Source organism: Cricetulus griseus, chromosome 9, assembly GCF_003668045.3.
Source record: "Cricetulus griseus strain 17A/GY chromosome 9, alternate assembly CriGri-PICRH-1.0, whole genome shotgun sequence".
In the NCBI taxonomy this organism is placed as follows: domain Eukaryota; kingdom Metazoa; phylum Chordata; class Mammalia; order Rodentia; family Cricetidae; genus Cricetulus; species Cricetulus griseus.
The window spans coordinates 6,089,405-6,102,594 of NC_048602.1; the positions used below are offsets into that span (position 1 = coordinate 6,089,405).

At 43.1% G+C, this 13,190-nt stretch overlaps 1 protein-coding gene across 13 annotated transcripts in view; it reads right to left on the reverse strand.

The window, feature by feature from the left end:
- LOC103161318 (zinc finger protein 420) overlaps nt 1–13,190 on the reverse strand; it is a 41,263-nt gene that overhangs the window by 11,800 nt on the left and 16,273 nt on the right. For 3 of the 13 annotated variants that reach the window (XM_035449263.1, XM_035449262.1, XM_035449260.1), the window contains exons 1-3: nt 3,157–3,354; nt 2,897–3,051; nt 1,045–1,099 (exon numbers count right to left, since the gene is read on the reverse strand). The exons of 1 other annotated variant lie outside the window; for it this stretch is intronic. The gene's annotated coding sequence lies outside the window, so the exon portion shown is untranslated. Of the gene's footprint in view, nt 1–1,044; nt 1,100–2,878; nt 3,052–3,156; nt 3,359–13,190 lie in introns of those variants that run through there. 9 more of the 13 variants (XM_035449265.1, XM_035449266.1, XM_035449258.1 and 6 more) reach the window with 5 other exon arrangements.

Consider the following 13,190-nt stretch of genomic DNA (forward strand, 5'->3'; position numbering starts at 1 on the left):
TGGTGCACGCCTTTAATCCCAGCACTCGGGAGGCAGAGGCAGGCAGATCTCTGTGAGTTCGAGACCAGCCTGGTCTACAAGAGCTAGTTCCAGGACAGCCTCCAAAGCCACAGAAAAACCCTGTCTCGGAAAAACCAAAAAAAAAAAAAAAACAAACAAACAAACTGAAGGCAGAAAAACCTGATCAGGGTATAATAACTTTTTAGCTGTGCAAATAAGGGTTTATTACATGTTTCCTCACTTTAAAATTCCAATCAAATTCTACAAAAACAAAGCTAGGAGAGGCGGCACAGGCCTTTACCATCTCAGCTTTTAGGAGGCAGAGACAAGAGGACCAAGAGTTCAAGGTGATCCTCCCCTGAGCTACACAAGCACCCATATGGGGCAGCTCACGCCTGCCTGTAGCTCCAGCTCTATTGCCCTATCCTGGATTCCCTGGGCACCTGCAGACACGTGGAACATATTCATTCCAGTACACAAATACCAAGCTTTATTTACTAGATAGACAAATAAAAGGCAAACAAGACTGAAAACAAAGACATGGCAGCACATTCCTGAAGGCTGTTTATACCTAGTCTTAGCTATGCAACAAGATTATGTTGATACAAATACAAATTTAAAAAGCTAAAACCCCTGAAACATTAAAGATAAACAATATAAGAACGTTCTTACTTTTCATTCCATGAGCATCAAGCCCATTCTTTATGTAAATGTAAGCACTACTGGGAAACCTCTCTCACAACTACACGTTTTCATTATTCTCAAACTACAATTGCCATTGTGTGTGTCTTTAATCCCAGAACTTGGGAGGAAGAGGAAGATGGGTCTCCATGATTTCTAGGACAGCCTGGTCTACATAAAGAGGTTCAAACCAGGCAGTGAGCCCCTGCCTCAAAAATAATTGTTAAGCATAAACAAATTGCCTTGTCCCTTCATTATAAGAGAAGACTTGGGTTGGAGATATTTACAAAAACAGCAATGAAGTAAAACAAAGATTATGTCGTGACACAATAAAGGCAGCTGAGGAAACAAACACCTACTTACCTCAAACTTCCCTTCTGAATGCACAATGGTCATTTTTCCTCTTCTGTGCTGTACCCTGAGAAAAAGAGTGAACCGAGATGCTATGCTGGTTCACTAAATTACACCCTCTTCCTCTAGCCACACAGCCCACCCCTGGTCTAATATAAAGCAAAGTACCCAGACTCAAAGGGAAAATGGACAAGGTCAAGTTGTCTTAGGCTTGAATTTATTTCTAGACTTAAAACTGCCCACTAGAGGGCAGTGTCATGGGTTCTAGCCTCCACAGTACTTCTACAAGTACCTCCCACTCCTGAAATTCCTATTTCCTAGCATCCTGTCTTAGAGGTGCTATGGACTCTCAAAGTATCATCTAAATACTAGGTCTATGGCTTCACCCAGACTCTTATCTGGCTTCCTTTCTGCCAATTTCCTTGGCTATAAGATCAGGGAGCACTGGGAACCAGCAACATAAGTCTACTTCCGAGGCGAAATGAGGAGGAGTGGCAGAGCTCAATCCATCCTGACCCCTATGAAGGGATGAGCAGCCACTATGGTCAAAACAGAGGTTAAGACCTTAAATTCTAGGAGGGGATTGGGGAGAGACACAAACTGACAAGAAATTCATGAACCTTTGATAGATTCCAGCCTCCAAATGAAGTCCAAAGAAAATTTTACCGCTGTACCCTACCCAACTAGGGTAAGATCCCAGGTACAAAGCATACTAACGGCCACACAAAGCCACATGCTAGAGACACGATCTCATGGTTAGAGCTACCCTGTTTGAGACTTAAACAGGATCCAAGTAATAAGAAGAAACAAGCGTACTGTGGGGTAAGTACTGCCAGCGACGCTCTTTGACGAGGGTGCACTGCTACTTTATTTCATTCATCAAAACAACACATACAGGTCTCTCTCTCTCTGTCTCTCTCTCTGTCTCTCTCTTTGTCTCTGTGTCTCTCTCCCTCCCTCCCTCCCTCCCTCCCTCCCTCCCTCCGTGTGTGTGTCTGACTGTCTGTCTCCCTTTGTGTGAGAGAGAGAGACAGAGAGACAGACACACACACACACATAGAGAGAGACAGAGACAGAGAGAGGTGTCAATCTCCCAGAGAGAGAGAAAGTCAATCACCTAGAGAGAGAGTCAATCACCCAGAGAGAGAGAGAGAGAGGGAGGGAGAGAGAGAGAGAGAGAGGAGTCAATCACCTAGAGAGAGTCAATCACCCAGAGAGAGGGGGGGGAGAGGAAAGAGAGAGGAGAGAGAGAGAGAGAGAGAGAGAGAGAGAGAGAGAGAGAGAGAGAGCCGAGTCGAGTCAATCACCCAGAGAGACAAAGACAGAGAGGAGTCAGACAATCTCCGGGAGAGAGAGAGAGACAGAGAGAGAGTCAACCACCCAGAGAGAGAGAGAGAGAGAGAGAGAGAGAGAGAGAGAGAGAGAAGAGAGTCAATCACCTAGAGAGAGTCAATCACCCAGAGAGACAGAGACAGAGAGGAGTCAGACAATCTCCGGGAGAGAGAGAGAGAGAGAAGAGAGTCAATCACCTAGAGAGAGTCAATCACCCAGAGAGAGAGAGAGAGAGAGAGAGAGAGAGAGAGAGAGAGAGAGAGAGAGAGGAGAGAGAGGAGGGGGGGAGAAAGGGAGAGGGAGAGAGAGAGGAGTCAGACAATCTCCCAGAAGGGAGAACGCAAAAGGCACGTGTCACAGAAACACACACTCTCAGGACACTGTCACACACGCCTTCACCGACAGGCCAGTTAAGCGCAGGACACCAGGCGCGGCCAACAGCCTCCAAGTGACGCTCGCGTCCAAACAGCTCGTTACTCGCGCACCCTCCCTCCGCTACCCGCGCGCTGCGCACACAGTCGGGCGGGCGCACCGTCACACGCCCTCCTCGGGGGTCCGTCACAGCTCCGGGTCACGTCACAGCCCCACAAGCCGGGGCTCGCAACGGCTCCCTCCCGAAGCAGGCGGGCTGGCAGCACGCGGGGCCGACAGACGCGTCCCCCGGGCGACCCCCGGGAGCGCTCGCACCTCCCCGCAGCGGAGCGCTCGCACCTCCCCAGAGTGCTCGCACCTCCCCAGAGTGCTCGCACCTCCCCGCAGCGGAGCGCTCGCACCTCCCAGGAGCGCTCGCACCTCCCCAGAGTGCTGGCACTTCCCCGGAGCCGAGCGCTCGCACCTCCCCAGACTGCTCGCACCTCCCCGGAGCACAGAGCTCGCACCTCCCCGGAGCGGAGCGCCCCGGAGCGGAGCGCCGCTCAGGGTTCAGCCTCCAGGGACCGGCTGACGCCTGACTCACAGACAACCCCTCCACAGACAGCCCTCTGGCGACACCAGGACCCCAAACTCTCGCGAGGAAACGGACCCGAAGCGGCGTTTCGGGCGCGGGGAATCTGGGAAATGTAGTCCAACGGCAAAGTATGCGGGACGTCCCCCCCCCCCCCACCGGCCCCCTTTCTCTCTTTAAATTATCTGTGACGTTTTACGGGTGGTCATGACATTTTATACCTCTGTGGGATTGCTCGCCAGCCATAGCGATTTGCTTGTCAAGGGTCACTCCATGTTTCTGATATAATGGACTAGTGGGCCATGGTGATTCGTGTTATGTCAATATGTTTCTCTTCTGTTCGTGTTTCATAGTGACTCCAGGGATGCCATTAGCATATGCCTATGTATTAACATATGACTATGTGACCGTGCCGACTGTGGAAAAAAAAAACTGATGGTCAAGATAGTTTTTCCTTGAATACTTATTGGATGGATGGTTGGGAAAATGTAAGCAATTTATCTGAAAAGAAATGTAAACGTGGCCTTTTCTATTAGAGTTATAGTATGGGAAAAGTGAAAAAATTATAGTCTTTATTTTTTCTGAAAAATGATTTTGAACCTTTTGCATAAATAACAATGGAGCTTAAGAGGGAAATAATTATGATGTCTAATGTTAACCAACCATGTATTTATACCGCTAGGCACAGTTTTAATATATACAACAAATATTTTTAGTGCCCTAATCACTCCCATATAACCATGTGTATGTCGTAAATATATACATGTATTTTTTTAAAAACTATGAAAGAATAATGTGTTGGATGAGTGAGAATGGCCCCTACAAACTCATATATTTGGATGTTGGTTCCCAGTTGGTAAACTGTTTAGGAAAGATTAGGAGATGTGGCCTTATTGGAAGAGGACTTTGACCCATGCCAAGCCCAGTCTCTCTCTCTCTCTCTCTCTCTCTCTCTCTCTCTCTCTCTCTCTCTCTCTCTCTCTCTCTCTCTGTCTCTCTCTCTCCCCCTGCTGAACAGGATGTAAAGCTCTCGACTACCATGCCTGTCTGCTTCCTGCCATGGTGATCATTGACTAGCCCTCTGAAACTGTAGCAAGACTCAAATGGCATGCTTCCTTTTAAGAGTTGCCTTGGGCTTTCTTGATCACGGTGTCTATTCACAGCAGTAGAATAATAACTAAGACATGCGGCAAAGAAAACCTAACCTCTAACAGTTCTCTTCCTCCAGCTCTGCTTTCCCAAGGCTCTGCTTTGTTGATAGAGGAATCCAAGAGTGAACTGGTCAGCTCTTGAAATTTTAAACCATGACCCAAGTGAGTTGGAATGGTTTTCCAAAATATAACCATTTAAACAATAGCATGCGAATAGCTATTATTGCTTTCCTTAAAGGGCCTACCTGAAGTCTCCTCAAGCTTGTAAGGGATAGTTGTGAAACAGTCTAGTGCTTTTCCTAAATACCCCCCTCTCCTCCAACCAAGAGGCATGGCAGTCATTGTATTTGTGTTCTAATCTTCTGGCAAAGCATCAGAGGAGGAGAAACTCATTTCTATAAAAGGAGTACTAGAGAGTTTCATTTCCAAACCATAGCTTTACAAGGCAGAACTGTGCCGTTAAAAGGAAATACAGCATCAGAAAGTTTTCACTTAATTCATAGAATAGGTTGTTTCGATTAATCCAGATGGGATGCGGCATTGATTGCAATTCACTTTGTGATGCTTTGGTAGAGGTTATAGACTATTGAGCTCTCAGACATTAGGGTGTTGGTTGCATTGACTTCTCTGCAACAGGAGGAACAAACAAGAACACAGAAATTGTGACATCTGGAGTGTAACGGAAGTTTATCTGAAAGGGCTTTGCTCTGCTCTCCAAGTCACATCTCTGTCATAGGCCTTTTGCCAGGAAAAGACATTTCGGAGATTGTGAGACTTGTTAATGGAACCTGCCCTGACTGAAGGGTGCTTAGTATGAAGTATTTAGTTTAGGAGCGGATTTCTAAGGAATCACTACGATTAATTTTATTTTTCCAACTTAAAGACTACTCCAGTCAGTTGGGACTATACTCAGGTATATCCCAGTCCTAAGTGTAGCACCGGGTATCCGGAGAACAGGGTTTTGGAAGGCAGAAGCCATGTCCTGGCATCTCTCTCAGCAGCTGCAATGGGGCTTCAGTAAGATAAAGTTAGCTGGAGAGGTCTCTGCACAAGCAGACAGTGGAACAGAAGCTAAGGGAAGTTAACCGGGGCATTTTGACCTGCGGTTCCTTGAATAGAGTTGGTTGATTATCATCAGGTTCTCTGATGATGGTTGAGTAAGGCACAGATCAGCATGTCATTAGGAGTCCTTTTATTGCTACAATTTTTTAAGAACAGTAGTATTCGATTTTACTCTAGGTTCCCGGGCTATCCAATCTTTGGTTTTTGATTGCCCAAGTAGTGTAGGGTATTGGTTCCATATTTCGGAAAGGGCATTAAGTCAAATCAGATATTGTTTGGTTACTCCCACAAGCTATGTGGCACCGTGGCTGTAGCGTATCTGGCAGGCAGGGCACCACTGTAGATCAAAGGGTTTGTGCCTAGCTTGGTGTTTATGTTTATCTTTTGATAGCATTACAGAGTACTTTCCTGTGCCAAAGATGCTAGAACCTAGGGGTGAAGGCTCTATGTAGGCACTAGCTTAACCCCTCTGTGTTCAGTGAGTTGAGTAGTTGTTTTCTTTTTAAATATTTATTTATTTATTTATTTATTATGTATACAGTGTTCGGCTTGCATGTATGCCTGCCGGCCAGAAGGGCACCAAATCTCATTATAGATGGTTGTGAGCCACCATGTGGTTGCTGGGAATTGAACTCATGACTTGTGGAAGAACAGGCAGTGCTCTTAACCGCTGAGCCATCTCTCCAGCCCGAGTAGTTGTTTTCTTAAGTAATGAGGTCTTCCTGTCAGTTTGCGGAGAACAACCTATAGTCTTGGCAAGGGCCTGGATTGTTTGGGGGTTCCCATGGTACCCTTTGGCCAACAACTCCATTAGACGTAGTTCAGTTCCAGTACTGGCAGCTTCATTTGGTGACAAGAGACGGCCAGTTGGGATTCTGTCTCCCCCCGTTATTTGGTGATTTCGTTTCGATTGCCTTCATATATGTATATATTTTAGGAGGTTTCTACTGTGTAAGGTTTCCACACTACCCATCAAGTTGGCCTGTCTTTTTCTTAATGAGACTTTTCTGTACCCTCTAGTCCCTCTGGCTAATAGGAATAGAGCAAATGGTTGAGCAAGTGCCCCTGTGATATGATGAAGCATCCTTTTGCCCAAGGGTGGTATAACTGGATCATTGAGGTAGACTGATACCCATTTTCCTGAGGAACCATCACATTGATTTCCATAGTAACTGTGTAAGTTTGCCGTCCTACCAGCAATGGATGACTGTTTTCCTCACTCCACAGCCTCTCCAGCATGAGCTGTCTTATGGATCTTAACCATCCTGACCGGTGTGAGATGAACTCAAAAAGTAGTTTTGATTTTGACGTTCAAGGACGTTGAACATTTCTTGAAGTGTTTCTCAGCCGTTTTAGTTTCCTCTATGGAGACTTGTTAAGACACATTGGTTTGAGTTTGTAAAGATGCTTTACTTTTGTTTATTCTGCATTTGTTTAATGATATAAAGATGTGTTGCTTTGCCTCCCTAAAGCACCTGATTGGTCGAATAAGACGCTGAATGGCCAAGAGCTAGTCAGAAGCGGGATAGGTGGGGCTGGTGGGCAGAGGGAATGAACAGGAGGAGGAATCTAGGCTCAAGAGAACAAGAGAGAGAATGAGGGAGAAATAGATACCCAGGGCCAGTCAGACAGGCAGCTGCCAGGCAGCCAGGCACAGAGTAGGACATACGGAATGAAAGAAAAGTAAAAAGTCCTACGGCAAACTCACAAAGACAGCCTTTTGCTTCTGAGTGCTGGGGTTAAAAAGTTAGAAACCACCACAACCAACCCATAACCACATTCTTTTGTTTTGTTTTGTTTTATTTTGTTTTTCAAGATAGGGTTTCTCTGTGTAGTTCTGGAGCCTGTCCTGGAACTGGCTCAGTAGACCTCGAACTCAGAGATCCGCCTGCCTCTGCCTCCTGAGTGCTGGGATTAAAGGCGTGCACCACCACGTTCTTATAGTCTGTATTTCCTAGGTTTTCCTTCTACAAAGGGAAAGTTGAATAATTTCAATAGCAACCATATAGTTCATAAAACACAAAACACTTTGCTAGCTCCTGTTCTTTAATGCATCTCATCTTCTTTCAAATTTTTTCTCATCATGAGCCCTGTGATCTAATTCATTCCCTTTGTGCCGGTGTTCTGAGTCGTCTCTACTCACAGAAAGCTCTCTTCTGAATTATGCTTTTGGCTATGGCACATCATCTTTATCTGTGCCCTATGTATCCTTTAAGTCTTAAAGTCATTCCGTAAATAGTCTCATCCCAGATTATGGTAAGTATAAAGACTCATAAGGGATCATTGTACCTCCTTTAGAAGACAGACAGCAGGTTAAAGTCCAGATGAAACGACAGCAAGACATGCTTTTCAGACCAGGTGTGTTCATCAGCAAGACATCATCATTCAAGAGAAGAAAATCCATGGATGTATTTAAGTTTGGGACAGTATCACTTCTGAGTCCTGATCCTTTTCCTTCAATTCAAAATCTCCATGGGAGACCCAGAGAGGATAAAATATTACTTAAATAAACAGGAAGTTCAGAGCAAACAACTTCCCAAACTATAGAAATGACAGAAACAGCTGCCTACCTGAATAGTCACCCTAGGTTTCTCTGCAATGTTGGGGCAACCATCTTCAGCCTACATGCCTAGAATATTTGACAGACTTTTCTGTAAAGCAAGACTTTTGAAGGACTGTCCTACCCTGTCTATGCAAAATTTGACAGTCGCTTTCTTTTGTGTCCTGCTTATCCAGTTTGGACAGCACATTTTCAGGAGTTGAGGCAAGGGTAGTTTCATGCCCAAATGGCTAGCTTTGCCACAGTGAAAGAAAACTCCATAAGGAGGTTCTTCAGTGCAATCTTTCCTGGAGACCTCTAAGGTTGGGAAAAGATGAAGCACTTTGGGAAATATAGTTTAATGCCTAGATCAATTGGATCTCACAATTGAATGTATTTTAGTAATTTTACCTTCCAATCATTCCCCTACTGGACTCACGATACAGGGGTAGGATAATATTTTAGAATGGATTTTCCTAGCTCACAGAGTAAAAAGTTAAAGACCTGTATAGAAAAGGTTTCTGAGCTGGGCGTTGGTGACGCATGCCTTTCATCCCAGAGGCAGGCGGATCTCTGTGAGTTCAAGGCCAGCCTGGTCTCCAGAGCAGAGTGCCAGGATAGGCTCCAAAGCTACATAGAGAAACCCTGTCTCAGAAAAAAAAAAAAAGGAAAGAAAAGGTTTCTGAATTAATGATAAAGACTTTGTCAATTGTCGGGTATGGATCCAGCTGAAATTGTGCAATTGTGGGTGATGATGATGAATGGCGAGGAGCTTGTAAGAGAAATTAACAACAAATATCTAAAACGTATGCAGATTCAGTTTATAAAAAGAACTGAATGGATTCTTCTCCGCATAGTAAAAGAGGCACTTATGTCTGGGGCGCTTACATTTTATACTGATACAAATAAATTAGGAATGGCTGATTATAAAGCAGAGAACATCAGTAAAGGTTGTTCAAAGTCCATATGATTCAGATCAAAAAACAAGAGTTATATGCTATTCTGATGATTTTGTCAGACTTTAATGAATCTCTTAATATAATTACTGATTCTCAATATCAGAAAGGGTTGTATTGCATATAGAAACTGTGGATGATTCCTGATTATTCAAAATTGACTTTGCTATTCATGCAATTTCAACAGGCAATCCGAGAAAGGAATTGCCCACTTTATAATACTACCCATATTCAGTCTCATACTGGGTTGCTTGGGCCATTAGCAGAAGGAAATGAAGAAACTGATCAATTATTGATAGGAAATGTGTTGAAAGTTTCAGAATTTCATAAGAAACATTGTTAATTGTAGGGGCTTAAAGAAAAAAATTTCCATTACTTGGCAATAAGCTAAGGAAATTATAAACAACTGTCTGCTTGTTCATTGTATAAAGAAGTTCCTTTACCTGCAGAAACTAATCCTAAAGGCACACAAAGGAATAAAATTTGCAAATGAATGTTTTTTTTCTTTTTTTTTTTTTGGTTTTTTTTTTTTTTTTTTTTTTTGGTTTTGGTTTTTTCGAGATAGGGTTTCTCTGTGGTTTTGGAGGCTGTCCTGGAACTAGCTCTTGTAGACCAGGCTGGTTTCGAACTCACAGAGATCTGCCTGCCTATGCCTCCCGAGTGCTGGGATAAAAGGTGTGCGCCACCAATGAATGTATTTCATTTAGCAGAATTTGGAGAATTAAAATATGGCCTTCAAATGAATGTATTTCATTTAGCAGAATTTGGAGAATTAAAATATGTCCATCATACCATTGACACTTATTCTGGATTTCAATGGGCATCTGCCTTAAGTTCTGAAAAGGTTGATTCTATGATTACACATTTATTAGTCACAATGGCTGTAATGGGCATACCAGCACAAATTACAACTGATAATGCCCCAGCTATGTTTCCAATAAAATGAAACAATTTTTTGTGCATTACAGAGATACCGTATAATCCCCAGGACAAGCAATTGTTGACCGATCCAGTCACGCTAAAGGAGATGCTTGCTAAACAGAAGGGGATATGAGGAGCCCAGGGACAGACTGTACAATGCTTTACTAACCTTAAATTTTTAAACGCTAATGAAACAGAACAACAGAACTGCTGAAAAGATGTTGGGTTACGGAAAGAACTGCTGAAATGAGTCAGCCCAAGTATTACAAATGTTTTACCATCTTTATGGAGTCCTGGAAAAGTGTTAAATGGGGCCGAGGGTATGCTTACATTTCCACAGGAGATAAAAGAGTGTGGCTCCCATCAAAACTGATAAAACTCCAGCATGAACAAGAGGAATCTCTTGAACGCTCCAGCTGCTCAGATGTCTCTGGAGAAGAAAAAGTACAGAAGGCCATTGAAGCAGACAGCTAATCCTCCCACCAGGGGACAGCTTAAGAATTTGTGTGACAACAGGGAACCTTTGAATGCTACAAATCTGTTCCTTGTTATGCTGGCTGTTGTAACTGTATAGGTAAAAGGGACTGATTATAGTTACCAGGCGTATATTCCCAGTCCTCCAATTAACCTATCAGTAAACTGGGGAGATGGGGACACTCCTGTAGTGGGTAGTGAATCTTCATGGCTACCTGGTCCTTATGGCAACCGAGGTTCTGCTCAGCCAGTGGAGGACACTGGGAGTACAAGGAATTATTATTCGTATGGGAAAGGGAATTCAAAGTCTAAATATAACCTTTCAAGTGTGGCTATCTATAAGCAATACTAACCCAGATCATCATAAGTTTAATATGCTTAGCCGGACAGTGGTAGTATACTCCACTAATCCCAGCACTCGGGAGGCAGAGGCAGGCGGATCTCTATGAGTTCGAGACCAGCCTGGTCTACAAGAGCAAGTTCTAGGACAGCCTCCAAAGTCACGCAGAGAAACCCTGTCTCAAAAAGACAAAACAAAACAAAACAAAAAGTTTAATATGCTTCATGCATCTGGTTTTAAAGAACAGCAGAATAATGCTACTATTTCATAAATCTACCATTCTGTGAGATGAGGGTTACCAACAGGAATCTGACTGGGTGCAATGGTAACACTGTCAAGAGTGAGAAACCTCAAGTGCTAATTAATATCTCCCACGGAGACATCATTGTTTGGGGCCCGTATGGTTCCACTCAAGGAAAATACTCTCCAAGTTAAGACGGCAGTGGTGTAGCTTGAATGGAATTGTGGAAATCCTCTCTTCTATTAATGAACCTATTCATTCAGTGGCGTGGAGTTGGAATGTCAAGTCCTCTCTTGCAATTTGGCAATTGAATTCAGACTAACATGTGGAAATTAGCAAGTGCCTTCCATCCTCTTAAACAAGGGAAGTAAAGTTAAACATTAAGGATTATCAATACAATTTGTCTTTTAGACTCAATCAAAGCCATCCAACGGCAGCCTAATAATGACAGCATCACTTGTGAACGCTGTACCCTTCATACCTGTGTTAATTCTAGTACGTCTTTTAAACTTAACCTCTGGAAGTTTATACATTCTTAGAGCAAGGCCAGCAATCTGGATACCAGTGAAGCTGTCGAGGCCATGGCGAGACTCTTATGTGATGATCCCGGTACAGAACATCACTGAAAAGAATATTCAGAACATGCCGGGTGGCTGGACTGATTATTGCTTTTATTATGGGGATTATTACATTGACTGCTACTGCTACAGCATCTGGAGTGGCCCTTGGTAAAGAAATCCAAACTGCTGAGTAAGTTAGAGACGGGCATAAATATTCTACAGAACCTCGAACTGAACAAAATAAAATAGATAATGAGATAGCTAGTGAATTAGCTGATTTGAGACAAGCTGCTATATTGTTAGGGACCCTGTTAGAAATACTGGAGCAAATAAAATGAAAATGTGATTGGGCTGTTACGACCTATTGTATTACACCTTTAAAGTTTAATATAAGCAAGCATGATCGCGAAAAGGTTAAGATGCGTTTGATAATTCTTCTCAAATGATTTATGATTTACAGCAATAAATTAGGGAAACAAGACTGAATGTTATGGAAAGCCTTGCAGATACCATAGCCTCATTCAACCCTGTGACTCACTTCAATAGATTTCTTGTTTTGGCAAGTGTTACTCTTGTGCTAGCAATAGTAACCTTATTGGCTCAAAAACGTGTTTTGGCTTACTTACATAAGATTGTAAAACAGAAAATTTGCTATAAGCTACACAATCTCCAATATAATTAATTGTTGCGGATAAAAAGGGGGATATGAAGGTCTTAAAATAAATAAATAAATAAATAAATAAATAAATAAATAAATAATAAGGGGGATATGTTGGGAGAGTTCCTACAGATTTCTGCAGCTGGTTTGATTCCGGAGTGATAACACCTAGCTTTGATCTGCCTTTTGCCATTAGTACCTTGTCTCTGGTACCCTCTGAAGTCTTATCCTAAGGGTTCAAAGCCTATGCAAAACTTGGTTGAAGGAGTACACGGCAACCTGGGATGTCTTTTAATCAAGAATTTGCATTTGGCATGTCCCGTTGAGAAGCTTAGTTAAGATGTTTTGGTTACAGAAATTGACTTGCTAAGGGTGTGAACTGTATAACAAGAAAAGAGCCCTTTGCTATGGCTCAGTCCACCGAAGTCGACTCCACACCCCTGCAGCTGGAAAAGGCTAGAATCATCCTTAAAGTGCTCTGCGCCTTCTTTCCACGGACCCTCGTGAACGCACGCCCATCTACACCATCGAGTTTTCTTTTATCTTCATTGTGTTCATGATATATGTGTTTGTGTTCAAGTGAGCATGTAAGTTAGAAGACAATTTTTTTGAGACACCCACACACACATTCACATAAATAATCTAAAAATGATAATAAGTCTGGGAGCTAGTGAAAGTGACTCACTGATTAAGAGCACTGGCTACTGCTCTAGAGAACCCAGGCTCAATTCCCAGAACCCACATGGCGGCTCACAATTGTCTGTAATTCCAGTTCCGGAGGATCTGGTATCCTCACACAGACATACATGCAGGCAAAATAGCAATGCACATAAAATCAATCAATCAATCTGGTCAGCATAATGAATATAGCTTTATTATAATAAAGACATATGACAAAATTATCCCAAGTTGTAAAGTTCATAAATGACAATAATTTGAGAATAACATGCACATGAAATGCACTTAAATGTCCTAAATATG